Source organism: Micropterus dolomieu, linkage group LG07, assembly GCF_021292245.1.
Source record: "Micropterus dolomieu isolate WLL.071019.BEF.003 ecotype Adirondacks linkage group LG07, ASM2129224v1, whole genome shotgun sequence".
In the NCBI taxonomy this organism is placed as follows: domain Eukaryota; kingdom Metazoa; phylum Chordata; class Actinopteri; order Centrarchiformes; family Centrarchidae; genus Micropterus; species Micropterus dolomieu.
The window spans coordinates 27,855,813-27,867,885 of NC_060156.1; the positions used below are offsets into that span (position 1 = coordinate 27,855,813).

General features: G+C 41.5%; 1 long non-coding RNA gene across 3 annotated transcripts; it reads right to left on the reverse strand.

Annotated features, from left to right (window-relative positions):
- Positions 1–36: 36 nt before the first annotated feature.
- Positions 37–4,235, reverse strand: LOC123973234. Of its 3 annotated transcripts, none has more exons than XR_006825565.1 (4): positions 4,158–4,235; positions 3,095–3,259; positions 2,370–2,403; positions 37–866 (listed from the first exon to the last, which is right to left on the reverse strand). It is a non-coding gene; the product is annotated as an uncharacterized LOC123973234 (long non-coding RNA). The 3 variants fall into 3 exon arrangements; XR_006825564.1 differs by lacking the exon at positions 4,158–4,235 and adding an exon at positions 3,997–4,104; XR_006825563.1 differs by lacking the exon at positions 4,158–4,235 and adding an exon at positions 3,547–3,989.
- Between the last annotated feature and the right edge of the window lie 7,838 nt (positions 4,236–12,073).

Sequence of the window (12,073 nt, forward strand, 5' to 3'; positions counted from 1 at the left end):
TTGAGTTTTAACACAAACTGCAGGTGTGACATTTTTGTGATGCGCCAACGCTATTCCTGCAAATCAAACAACATTTCTGCCACTGAGGAAATAAATTCCTGATGAGTGGAAAATAAATGAAAAGGTGCAGCGTGCAGGATTTGATGGCATCTAGCGAGAGAGTATGTCAGCTCTTGTTAATTCAGAGCTAGAGATTCTTCAAATGACAGTTCTTGTTCTGTGAAAAACTGTCAATAAATTGCTCTCAGAACACTTTACATAGATTTGTCATATCCTCCTCCTCAACCAGGGGTATATTCTGACTGTAGAGGATAACAGCCATCATTATTTTAAACTGCAGACAATCAGTTGACACAGGCTGCTTTCTATAAGGCCTTTGTTGATGATCTTTGTTGGTGTCAATGTCTGAGTTGGAAGGAAATGTGTTATTATCAGGCACCGAAACCAAATCACAAATCCTGAATGATATCAAATATCTTTCTTTAGGATCTAAAAACAAACACCAGGTGGGAGGAATGGCGTCTGCTGAGACGGAGACTTGATTTGTGAGACAGAGATTGGACCTGTGTCCTCTCAAGAAAGAAAACACAGCATCTTGTGATGCCCACTCTGCAGCGTGAACACACACACGGCGGCGTCCCTCTCTCCTCTCCTTCGATTTCTCCTGCAGTCCAAACCACACAGCTGGAACATCTCCAGTCTGTACTGTGACTCGCTCCATCTACTATTGATTTTACCTTGACAGCCTACTCCATCTTAATGCCCTCCACAATGTTGATGGGCTCCTTCACAATGGCTTCTGGATTGCCCACTGCAAAATCTTCAATGTTCACGCCCCCTTGCGAGCTGCCAATCAGCACGGGGACCTGCAGGACAAGAGGGTGAACAGTTAAACACTATTTCAGTTAGAAGATCTGTAAACGTTTCATTTCTTAATTTGAGCCGACGCACATGTTGCCCGTTCGACTCTTAAGAATAATTTCCATCCACGTAACTATGAAAGCAGATTTAAAGAGAGTTAGCCTGACCCCACAAAAAGTGTTGTCTTACATCAAATTTAACTGATTTTTGTGGTTTATTTAAAAATTACTTTCTGTAAAATGCCAAAATATAAAAAAAGAAGAAAGTGACAATCACAGTTTCCTAAAACTCAAGAAAATGTCTTCAAATGCCTAAAACCCAAATTTAGTGTGAATGAAACAAAGAATAGCAGCAAATGCTTAAATTTGCTTAAAGTGACTCAAGCAACAAATCAATTGTCAGAATAACTGCCAAAATGGTTAGACTGGCTTGAAATAGTCAAAGAGATCCATGCAAGATTGAGAAAAGATGGAGAAGATATTGGATTGGGGATTTTCCCCCTTCATCCATACTGTCAAAATGTAATTTGCCTTCCTTTAGCTGTACACTCTACCAAACATGGAAACTTAAACTCAACGCATGTAATACTGTATAAAGCCCCTGCATGACCAATTCTGAATATGGTGTTTTGAGATATGAATGTTATGGATCTTACAATGCTTTCCTGCAACAATGTTTTGATGTACTGTGCATTAAAACTGTGATTAAAAAAATACATTAAATACATTTTCTGTCAGTCGACTACTTAATTAAAAATATATATTTCAAGACTTTATCAGCCTGTGTAGGAACTGTCTGTCTGTCTGTCTGTCGGCAAGTGTTCAGTGGCTTTTTACAGCTTCATCTCTGAGAGCGCTGAGAGGGAAACAGAACAGCTGGACAGATGAACCAGTATTAACCCCAAGAAACTGAAAAGGAAACTAAACCAGTCCCTTTCTGGCTAAAGAAAATCTGGGGCCACATTCTCACAGTATTTCCTCCACTAGGACTCTTTGTTGTACATACTAACTAGTTACAGAAAGAGCTAGTTAGCTCATCTTCTTAGGGCTGGTAGAGTTTCCCCCAAGAAGGTTTCCCCTGAGAACATCATCTCCATCTTTAGTCCTGTGCTGCCATCTAGTGGTGTAATTCAGCACAACCAGCTAAAATCTGAGCATAATGACTTGTTTGTAAATGACTTGTGTGCATTCAGTTGGTGAGCGCCAGACACCTACTTCTAGTATATTTTTGTCCATAAACAGAGCAGTTTGAGAAACAACCGCAATTCACACTGGTTTGCAGAAAAGCTACTTTCTTATCCTACTTCCTGTTGTTTTCACTTTCAACAATGTCCACCACCATCACAAACAGAAAACACAAGCAGCTCCAGATCCTGCGGCCCCGATACAGCATCTCCACCGCCTCTTATCCTACAGAGTAACCTCTCTACAGTGAAGTCCAGCTTTGGGCCCGTCAGTATGTAAATGTGCGTGTTCCATGGTGATGGTGAAGTAGTACTGCATGGGTACCTGGGCTCCAGTCATCTGGGATAAAATGTCTGACCTGGAGAGGAAGAGGAGATGTCATGTTTACTGCCTCCCCATGGTATCTAATAAGTTAAATCTCTGAAAAACACATGAACCAGACGTCTGAGCAGTTACTTTTAAAGAGATTCTAGTTGAGGGATAATGAAACTGTAGTTTAATCTGCGGTTTCTGATTTTCATGCAGAAGGAATCAGTTTGTTCCTGAAACGCAGCCTGAAGATCTGTTTCATCTCCTCCTCCTCCGTGTTCTGGCAGCTTGTTCCTGTCACACTGGTGTCAATCTGACAAGTAGGTGGCATTTTACAATTTCAGACGGTCAGCTGTGCCAATTAAAACTAAAGCAGCACTCTACAGCACCCTGCAGCACCCCGGCTATTCAAAAGCAAAGTTAGGACTTATTTAATTTGTTATCTTGAAAAGCAGATGTTTGAAATTTCCCAGTATCCAGATGTTTCATCCACATAAAAAGGTATTTTTTTCTGTGGTGGCTTCTGTTTCTGAACTAATCTAAAGACTGAGAGTGTTGTATGCTGTACTGAATGGAAATCTCTCTGAGACTCATTTAAGATTTGTGATTCTGAGCTGTATTAATAAAATTTACTTGATCACTCAGGCCAGAGTTTAAGAGCCAACGTGTACGAAAGCAGCTTTAGCAATTGGAAGCTAAGAGACAAAAATGTGTTTGATAAGAGAAGATGGATTACTTACAAGTAGACGATCCTCACGCCTCCCTTCAGTCCGCCCTCAAATGTCCCCTCTCCTCTGCGAACCAGCCAGTACCTGAGCTTTCACCACCTGAACTACCTACCGCAGGCGTAAAAGAGCGCTGGAGTCCTACCAGCAGAGATGTTGCGGAAAAAACTTGCGTATCATCTGGAAACAGAAGTGCACTAACATCAGTGTTCTTGAGGAATCAAACGTCGACAGCATTGCCACCATCATAATCAAACACCAACTGAGATGGGGAGGCCATGTAATACCACTGCCTGACACATGACTCCCAAAACCTCTACTTAGAACTAAATGCCAGCCAACAAGAACTTGGAGGTCAGAAAAAGCGCTTTAAAGACAACAGTAGGGTCAACTTCAATAAGTTTCACATAAACAGCTTCAGCTGGGAAGAGGTCATTCGAAGCAGAAGGCATGGAGAGACATTTTACATGAAGGAGGCACATTCCATGAAGACGATTTCTGACAGGCTGCCAGAGTCGAGCGGCAGCAAAGAAAGGAGAGAAGCCCAACTAAAAAGTCTCTTCCTCCTTCCACCTCCAACTCCTCACATCAATTCCCACACTGCAGGAAAGTTTGTGGCTCCAGGATTGGCCTTTTCAGCCACTCAAAGACGGGCCCCCAAGGTGGACCATCATACTCGACTTCAAGTCACCGCTGATGATGATTGATGTGCAAGCAGACTGTGTCATGTGTCAGTGTAAAATGTTATAAATCATATTTCTATCTTTGTTTTACGATCTCTAAATTCTCCTAGTTTCTTTTAAAAGATGGATGTCTAAAACATAAAGAAGAGAAGCCTAATACAGGCTTGATGCCCGGCCACAGAGGCGTAAATAAGTCGACTCTGTCGGGCTCGGACTGAAATGCATGGTTCTTACTGAGAGGACCAGAGTCCTGGCAGAGGTGAGGGAACAGATCATACATTTTACATCAGTCTGCAGACGAGTCCATGTGGAGAAATATCTCCAGGAGTTTGAGGAAGAAACTTTTTTAGAGTTTGATTCCCTGTACCAGAGTCTTTGGTTTTCCTGGTTCTCACCTGTTCTTAGTTAACTTATTGAGGAGACAGACTGAGAAAGACCCAAAGCTGATTCCTAATCAGATCAACAGATGTCAGCATGTGGCAAAGACAGAAATGGTAATGTGCTGCATTTATTTAGGAAACTAAGGTGTCACCAAATGTTTCTTGAGCTTTCCTTAGAGAAAACTGAAACATGTACTGTACTTTTTTTCAGATCCTCAGAGTTCTTTGCCATGAGGTGCCATGTTGAACTTCCAGTGACCAGTATGAGGGAGTGTGAGATCGATGACACACACCTGCTCACACCTGAGACCTTATCACACTAACGAGTCACATGACACCAGGGAGGGAAAATGGCTAATTGGGGCCAATTTGGACATTTTCACTTAGGGGTGTACTCACTTTTGTTGCCAGCAGTTTAGACATTAATGGCTGTGTGATGTGTTATTTTGAGGGGACAGCAAATTTACAGTTATACAAGCTGTACACTCACTACTTTACATTGTAGCAAAGTGTCATTTCTTCAGTGCTGTCACATGAAAAGATCATCAAATGTGAGGGGTGTACTCACTTTTGTGAGATACTGCACATATAACTTCATCTTCAGCAATGCATCATGGTCTATAAGATCATCGTGTGTTTAGCGTCGCTGTCCTGTGTGAACCACGTATCTCAAAAAAGTCAACGCACATAACCTATTCAGTTATAATGTTAATATAAATACAGCTGCAGGTTATGTGTAGTCAGAAGTGTTTGGGCTTCTAGTTTAGTTTCTGACATTTATTTGTCAGGGACCATGTCCAAAAAACATGAAGGAGAAGAGATGTGTTTCACTAGATTTAGCTGCTAGCTCATTTACATCTTTAGTCCCTGGACAGGTAGACACAAACACTAACACAACTAATGCAGTTAATAAAAATACAAGTTCTAACTGACAATGTCACGAACCCCCGGTCGTGAACCTGGCCTGCTTGCTGGTATGTGGGTGAATGTAGTTTTTGTGTTCTTTTTTCCTTTTGGTATGTCTGCTGTGTGCTTGGTGTGTTCTGCTTCCTCCCCTATGCTCTGAGGCTCCAGTACACTCACCTGAGGCGCATCAGGATAATCAAGCACACCGGTTTCACATCCAGCAATCAACTCACCCTTTAAAGACCAGCTCAACTTTCCAGTCGCTGCTGGATTGTTGTACCATCTCAAGTTCACCCTGGACCGCCGTCTTAGATCCCCACCAGAACCACAGTAACCCTGAGCATTGGAGCCTGCCCCACCAAAACCTCTGACTAGCCAGAACGACTACCACCTGGCCCACATCTCTGTTTGCACTGGTGTTAAATAAAGTAATCTTTTGAATCTACTCTGGTCTGCGTCTGAGTTCCGGTCCCGATCCTGACAGACAATCAATTCATAGATCATAGGTCCAAACATACCTACAGACATCAGATTCAGCAACCACAGGGATAGTGAGAGACACAGTGAGGGACTCAGCTTTTACAACAAGTGACAGATTTTAACTTCAACAACAAATGGAAAATGTGCTGCCGATATCAGGTCCAGCCATAAAACCATGAAATGAATATCTCATTCTTTACATTTGGTTCCAAGTATTTCCATGTCGTTTAATCACAACTCAAGAAGTCAGAGACATTTTAACCTCCAGCCTCAAATCTCACATTCCCAAATACTATTTACAACCTGAGAACTGACGGGAATAATATTTGTGACCTGGAAACTTTCTACCATCTTTCCCACGTGACCTGAATGCAGCGTCAGTGTTACAGGGTCTGACTCCTGTAAACAAACTGACATAGTGTGATATTACATATATTTAGATCTCTCTTTACTGATGCTGTTTGAAGCTGCCAAAGGCTCAGTGAAGTGTTTCCATGTCATTCTGCAGTGAACATCACAGCATGTTAACAAGTGAAATATGGAAAGTGATGCACAACACAAGAGGGCGCCTTCATCCTGCTAACCAGGGATGTAGTGGAGGTGAAAGCTCCTCAGCTCGCTTTGTCTGCATTTTGAGTTCACATGTTTTTAGACTGATAAAAAGCTTTCTAGTAAAAGTGCATTGTGTCCCACATCATGGTAAATGGTGTCAAAGCACTAAATATACATATTACAGAGATACAATCTCTGTTTGCTTCCTTAGAAATGTAGTCAGCTCTCTGTGTGAAGTTAAAGTGGGAGTCTTGGATTTTAAACTCACTGGTTTACAAAGAAAACAACAATGGTGATAAAATGACAGCTTGTGATGCACCTGTGTTTAGAGTCCTCATCTCTGACACCTTTTACACACATTCCAGGATTGCATGGTTTCACATCAAAAAGATGAAATTATTGCCTTTATTAGTGGTTGTTTGGCTTCTGATTCTCACTGACTGGGGCACCGAGGCCTGTCCTGCTGAAAAACACCATGTTAGCAGTTTTAGTGGCGCAACTGAAGAAGACTGGACTCCAGGCTGCTCCTGTTCTATGCTGGACCTGAGGATGTGGCCTGTGATGTCTGCACTGGGAGAAAACTGAAAGCCCTCAAGTCCTGTCTGGTCTGTCTGGTCTCTTACTGTGAGAAACACCTCCAGCCTCATTATGATGCGGCTCCATTAAAGAAACACACAAGCTGGTGGAGCCCTACAAGAAGCTGGATTCTTCAAATATTCACGTGAAATCATTCTCGATCCAAACACAGCACACACACAGCTGTTATTATCTGAGGGGAACAGAAAAGCATCATTAATCAGTCAACAACAGTCTTATTTATTATTGGCAGGTCCTGAGTAGAGAGAGTCTGACTGGACGTTGTCACTGGGAGGTGGAGTGGAGACGGGGAGGAGTTTATGTAGCAGTCGCATACAAGAATATCAGCAGAGCAGGGTGGTCAGATGAATGGTTATTTGAATTCAATAGTAAATCTTGGGCGTTATATTATTACACAAACACATTTTGGTACAAATATGTCCAAACTCCCGTCTCAAGTCCTCGGTCCTCTAAAATCACGACTCTCCCCCACTGAGTCCAGACCACATTCACTCAGCCTCTCTATGCTGGACTTGGGCTTTATTATTCTTCTGGATCCTCTGCTGAGTTCTTTAAAGTCAAATATTCAGAAGTAAGTTTTAATCCTTAAACTTATTTTGTCTTCATGTTTGTTGCTGAGAGCTGATTGTTGTGACATTTCTTCACTGCACCGAGAGCACCTGTCAATCAAACATTCTGGGCGGCACTTTGACATATTCTCATTAGTTGCTGTGTAGTTTCATTTGATCACTTCTCATGATGACTGCCGTTTACCTGAACTGACATTTCTCTGCATGAAAATGGAAACTTATCTGAGCTCTAAATGTTTGTTGAATATATGTATTGATGTGTTTGTATGTTGTTGTTTCTCTTCCACTGCATGGTTCTGAAGAGAGAAAGCAGCAGACCTTCCTTTATCGGAGAGATTTTGTTCTCACTTTGTAAAGAAATCTATAATTACATTTATTTGTTTGGCAGACCAAATGTTTTTGGTGTTGTCCAAAGAGACGTACAAATGAGGGACTACGAGGTATTATAAACTGTAATTATCATGATCAGAATCAGAGATGGTTCATTCTTTTCTTTGACATAGCTGAGATTCTGGTCAAAAACACCGATTGTGTGGATGAAGTGAATCTGTCCTTTTGAATCTGTACTTCAGACTTCACTGATGGGATGTATAAACAAATATGATGAATAAACAAATATGAACAAAGTCTTTTCTTGTATCATACAGAGCTGATGGAGAACATGTGAAACTAATCTGAGAGTATAACTGAGGCAGTTTTCCTCCTGAAACACCACAAAGTACAGAGTTCATGTTAAGAGCAGAAGAGCATTTGTCAGTCAGTTTCTTCCTTTCCTCACTAAAACAACTTTGTCACAGAGAGATGAGCAGAGGTTTCTGTCACTTGTTGCTTTTTACAACTAACATTTTGTTTGTGCACTTAGTTAATAAAGAGGATTTATTACACCAACTTAAAAACAAAGTGGAAAAACCGTGAGAATTCATTTGATCAAGTTCGGGTGTGAAGAAGTTTAGTTGAGTCCCGACACAAGACAACAGATATTGTGTTGTTGTGGACTCAACACAATATCTTGTTGTATTGATTTTCATGAAGGTGAAACTTCAGAATGAGGCTGTCATGTTATTTCAGTGTTTAGCTCTGTCACCTCACAGCCAGACCATCCTGGGTTGGAAAGTTTGAATCCAGACTTGATTCAAACTTTTTCTTCTTTTTGTCCAGGGTGGAATCTGTCAGTGCACAAAATTCTAATTGATCCTCAATTGGCAACAAAGAAATGCATCTAAAGCAGTCACCATTAGGATTCCTGACAACTGGGATTGATTTATTGCACCATCTCAGGTAAAGTTACTCCACCTTTTCCAGCAGAGAAGTACTAAGCATCGATGGCAAAGTCATATTTCTGAGTTTCTTTCCTGTAAATCAACTATCAAACTATTTTAAACACAGCCCCCTGTATTACTGTAGCTTCAGCTTCTAATGTGACGAAAAAAGCACTCTGGGTTGTCGCGTCACATTTACATTCGGCACCGAGGGAGCTCATTCCAAGAAAAAATCCATTTTAGTCAAAAGTGAGAGCAGGTGTGAGCTGGAAGAAGTGCTTTTCTGAGTGGAAGTGAAGCTGCAGCTAACTGAGGGGGAAACTGAAAGTCTTGTGAGGAGAAAAAGCAGCAGGCAGGTGTCTCTGTGCTGATTTCACACATTAATGTCCCAGTGGTACCTGAAGGCAACAGTCTGACATCTGTCTGTTGATTTAGTCCCAAAGCAGAATGTGGTAATAAAATGTTGTCTTATAAATCAGCTGTGATGATGAAAACACGCTAAACTTCTACTGCTGCTACCATTACTACGCCTACTGCATTACTGCAGATACTTATTATTCCAGTAACAATGATCAATATGATGGATTTAATAATATATATAGAAGTCTAAGATTTGACGAGCAACATCGCACAAATAAATATAATGAAGCTCAGTTTTGAGGATTTAAAGGACATGATGACAGACTGAGACAGTTGCTGTAGTTTTCCAGCATGCTTTCTGTTGTGTTGCTGCTGTTTCAGGTGTGTTTGACTGGCATCTGGTCCGTGTGTCTGTCTGCAGGACTGGAGGATTCACGTGGACCAGATGCATCAACACAGATGGAAAGTCCTCGCTCAGAGAGACTAAGGTGCGTTCACTAACCTGGTTCAATAAAAACAGCAATGATGGCTGTGTCCGTCTCTGGCTCCACCTGCTGTTTCTTATTTCAATTACAGAGGACAATCTACACCGAAGACCTTTTTAATCTTTACCTTCACTACGATGAGCCTCTGCTGTGTGAAACCTTCTTTATAACATACAGAACTGATGTGGCAAGATACTGCAGTACTACTTCTTGTGAAACATTATCAGTAAGCTGCACCAAGTATTAATATTTTCACTGCACACATGCTCTAAATGAACTCCTTGCATTAAGCCTGTCTCCATTTCAGTGTTGTTTCTGTGAGAAACGATATTTTATTGAGCTGCTTTCTTTTGGTTGAAATGTCAAATAGAGTTGAACTTGAACTTGAATGGAAGGTAACTGAAGAGGAAAAAGAGAGTGAGTTATCCAGAAAGCAGGAGCATTCAAACTGTAGAGGCGTTGTTGTCTTTAAAGTCCAAAGTCTGTGTCCAAATGAACGACTCTGATGGAACAGACGATGCGAGCTGTGAGAAGTAATGACAAATAACTCAGGTGAGACAGTGAATGTGCACAGTCCACTCGTTTGTCTTCTCCCTGATCGTTTGGGGAAAACAGTTGATGTTACATCACCACACTTGTCAGCCTGCACCTGATACCATGTAGTTATCATCATTAGATCCTTCTGTTCAGTTTCATTTGCTCAGTTTTGACTTCTCTGTGATTATTTCCAGCTCAACTTCCCTCAGCTCCTCCACAGAGAGAAAAACAGGGAATGCATCCTTGATGCTCTGCAGCTCTTCCTCCAGAACATCCTCCTGTTGTCTCTCATCTGACTCTGCGTGAGCCAGCAGAACACTGAGCTCATTTCTCTTCTTGCAGAGACTACAGAACACCTTCTTGAATCTAAGATCTTTTCAGTTGATTCCAGGACGAGGCAGACTTGATAAATTGAATCAGTTTCTTCATTGGCACAAACAGCATTAGCCAAGATATCTGTTGTGACCTCAGGATCATCTTGTTCTGGTGGTTCTCTCAAACCATCTGGAAATCTTGCAAAGCCAAAACACAGCGTTGGAGAATAACGTTACAATCCAACTAAATGGTTTTTCTACCAGGGCAGTAAAAGTTTAGCTGACTTATTTTAGCTTCCATGCCGTAGGCTACCGTTTTATTGCTAATTAATGATCAGCTGATTGTTTCACGAACGTAAGCAGCACATTTTTGTTCCCACTTATCAAAGCCAAAACACAGGCTGGAGAATAACGTTAATGAAATGAATCCAACTACATATTTCACAACATTGACATGTATGTTCCCCTTCCCAGCTCAGTAAGATGGACTGGAGCAAGAGTTCCAGACTGGTGTTTAGCTTCACACTTCCTGCTACTACTTCCTATGGTTGCTAACCTCACCTCTCTAAATGGCAAGGTCACTGCGAGCACATGGTGTGTAGGGCAAAACACATCAGGGTATGCACATCCAAATATATCACGCACAAGTCTCAAAACTCTGGAAATTACACTTTTATTATAGACAGACATGTACTTTATAATACACATTGTACTTACTTATTGCAAAAGGTGCATCTTGCACATATAAACCAACTTCCTTATCCTGTAACATAAGTTTGAATGAGACATTACTGAAGGTGCTTGTACAGCTACCCCTTGGACCACTTGTCCACACCGCTTTCTTCCATCGTCGTCTCTGTTGTCCATGCCCACAACCATAATCCATGCACCCACCGCCAAGAATTGAGATGCCCCTCTCACACACAGGTATGACGGGTCCCCTCCCCTCACATTCAGAGATCCTGGGAAAAGTTACGTCCTTTTACAGTCATTCTGGGTGACAGAAATAGTGAAGGTGGCAGGTCCGGTCAGACCTACTGAGTTTTACATTTGAGGCTAATTTGCGCTGCATATTCTGCATTAAAGATGAGGTATTTGCAGTAAACCTTATCTCTTAAGCTACACAATATTATACTTTTGTTGTAGTTACAGAACAGCAGAAAGTAGTGCGATTCATCTACAATATCTTTTCCAAATGTTGCTATCAAGAATTGCAGTAATCACGCATTTTCATGGTTTGGACCCTCCAGGAGCCAGCACCTGATGATCAAAAGCAGACTGGCCTACAACGACGCCTGTATCTATGGAGTGGTGGCTGAAGGAAAAGGAGAGATAGATTTTGGCGAGCCAAGAGGAAGAACTGGCCTGCAGGCTGAAGCTGAGTGGTCTGCTGAGCATTGCTAATGACTTATGAACTTCTTTTTAACAAATGATTCTGCAGCTGTGCACTAAGGACAAACAAGCGTTCTGCCTGGAGCGAGAGACTCCTTTGCTTTATTTGCTGAGCTCATACTGAGTTCACCCTGTTGTCTTTTTAGATTTATTGATTGCAACAGTGTGTGTCTTGTTTAGTTTTTTTTATATTACAGTCTGGGTTTGTACAATAGGAAAAGAAAATCAAGATTCTTACTCTTGGTTTAATATTGTAGTTTAGTGTTTAACAGTGTGTTTTATTTTACTGTTGAGTTATAGAATCGTCTGAAAGTTAAACATTGAATGAAAGTATTTTAAAGTAAACTTACCACTTAGCCCAGTTTTCATTCAGTAGTTAACAGGCTCCTGCATGGGGTCATCATAATCGATGTGTGAGCACATGTGTTATGTTTGTCGTAGGAGCGATCTGATTGGAGGGCCCCATGGTAGACCCGCCCA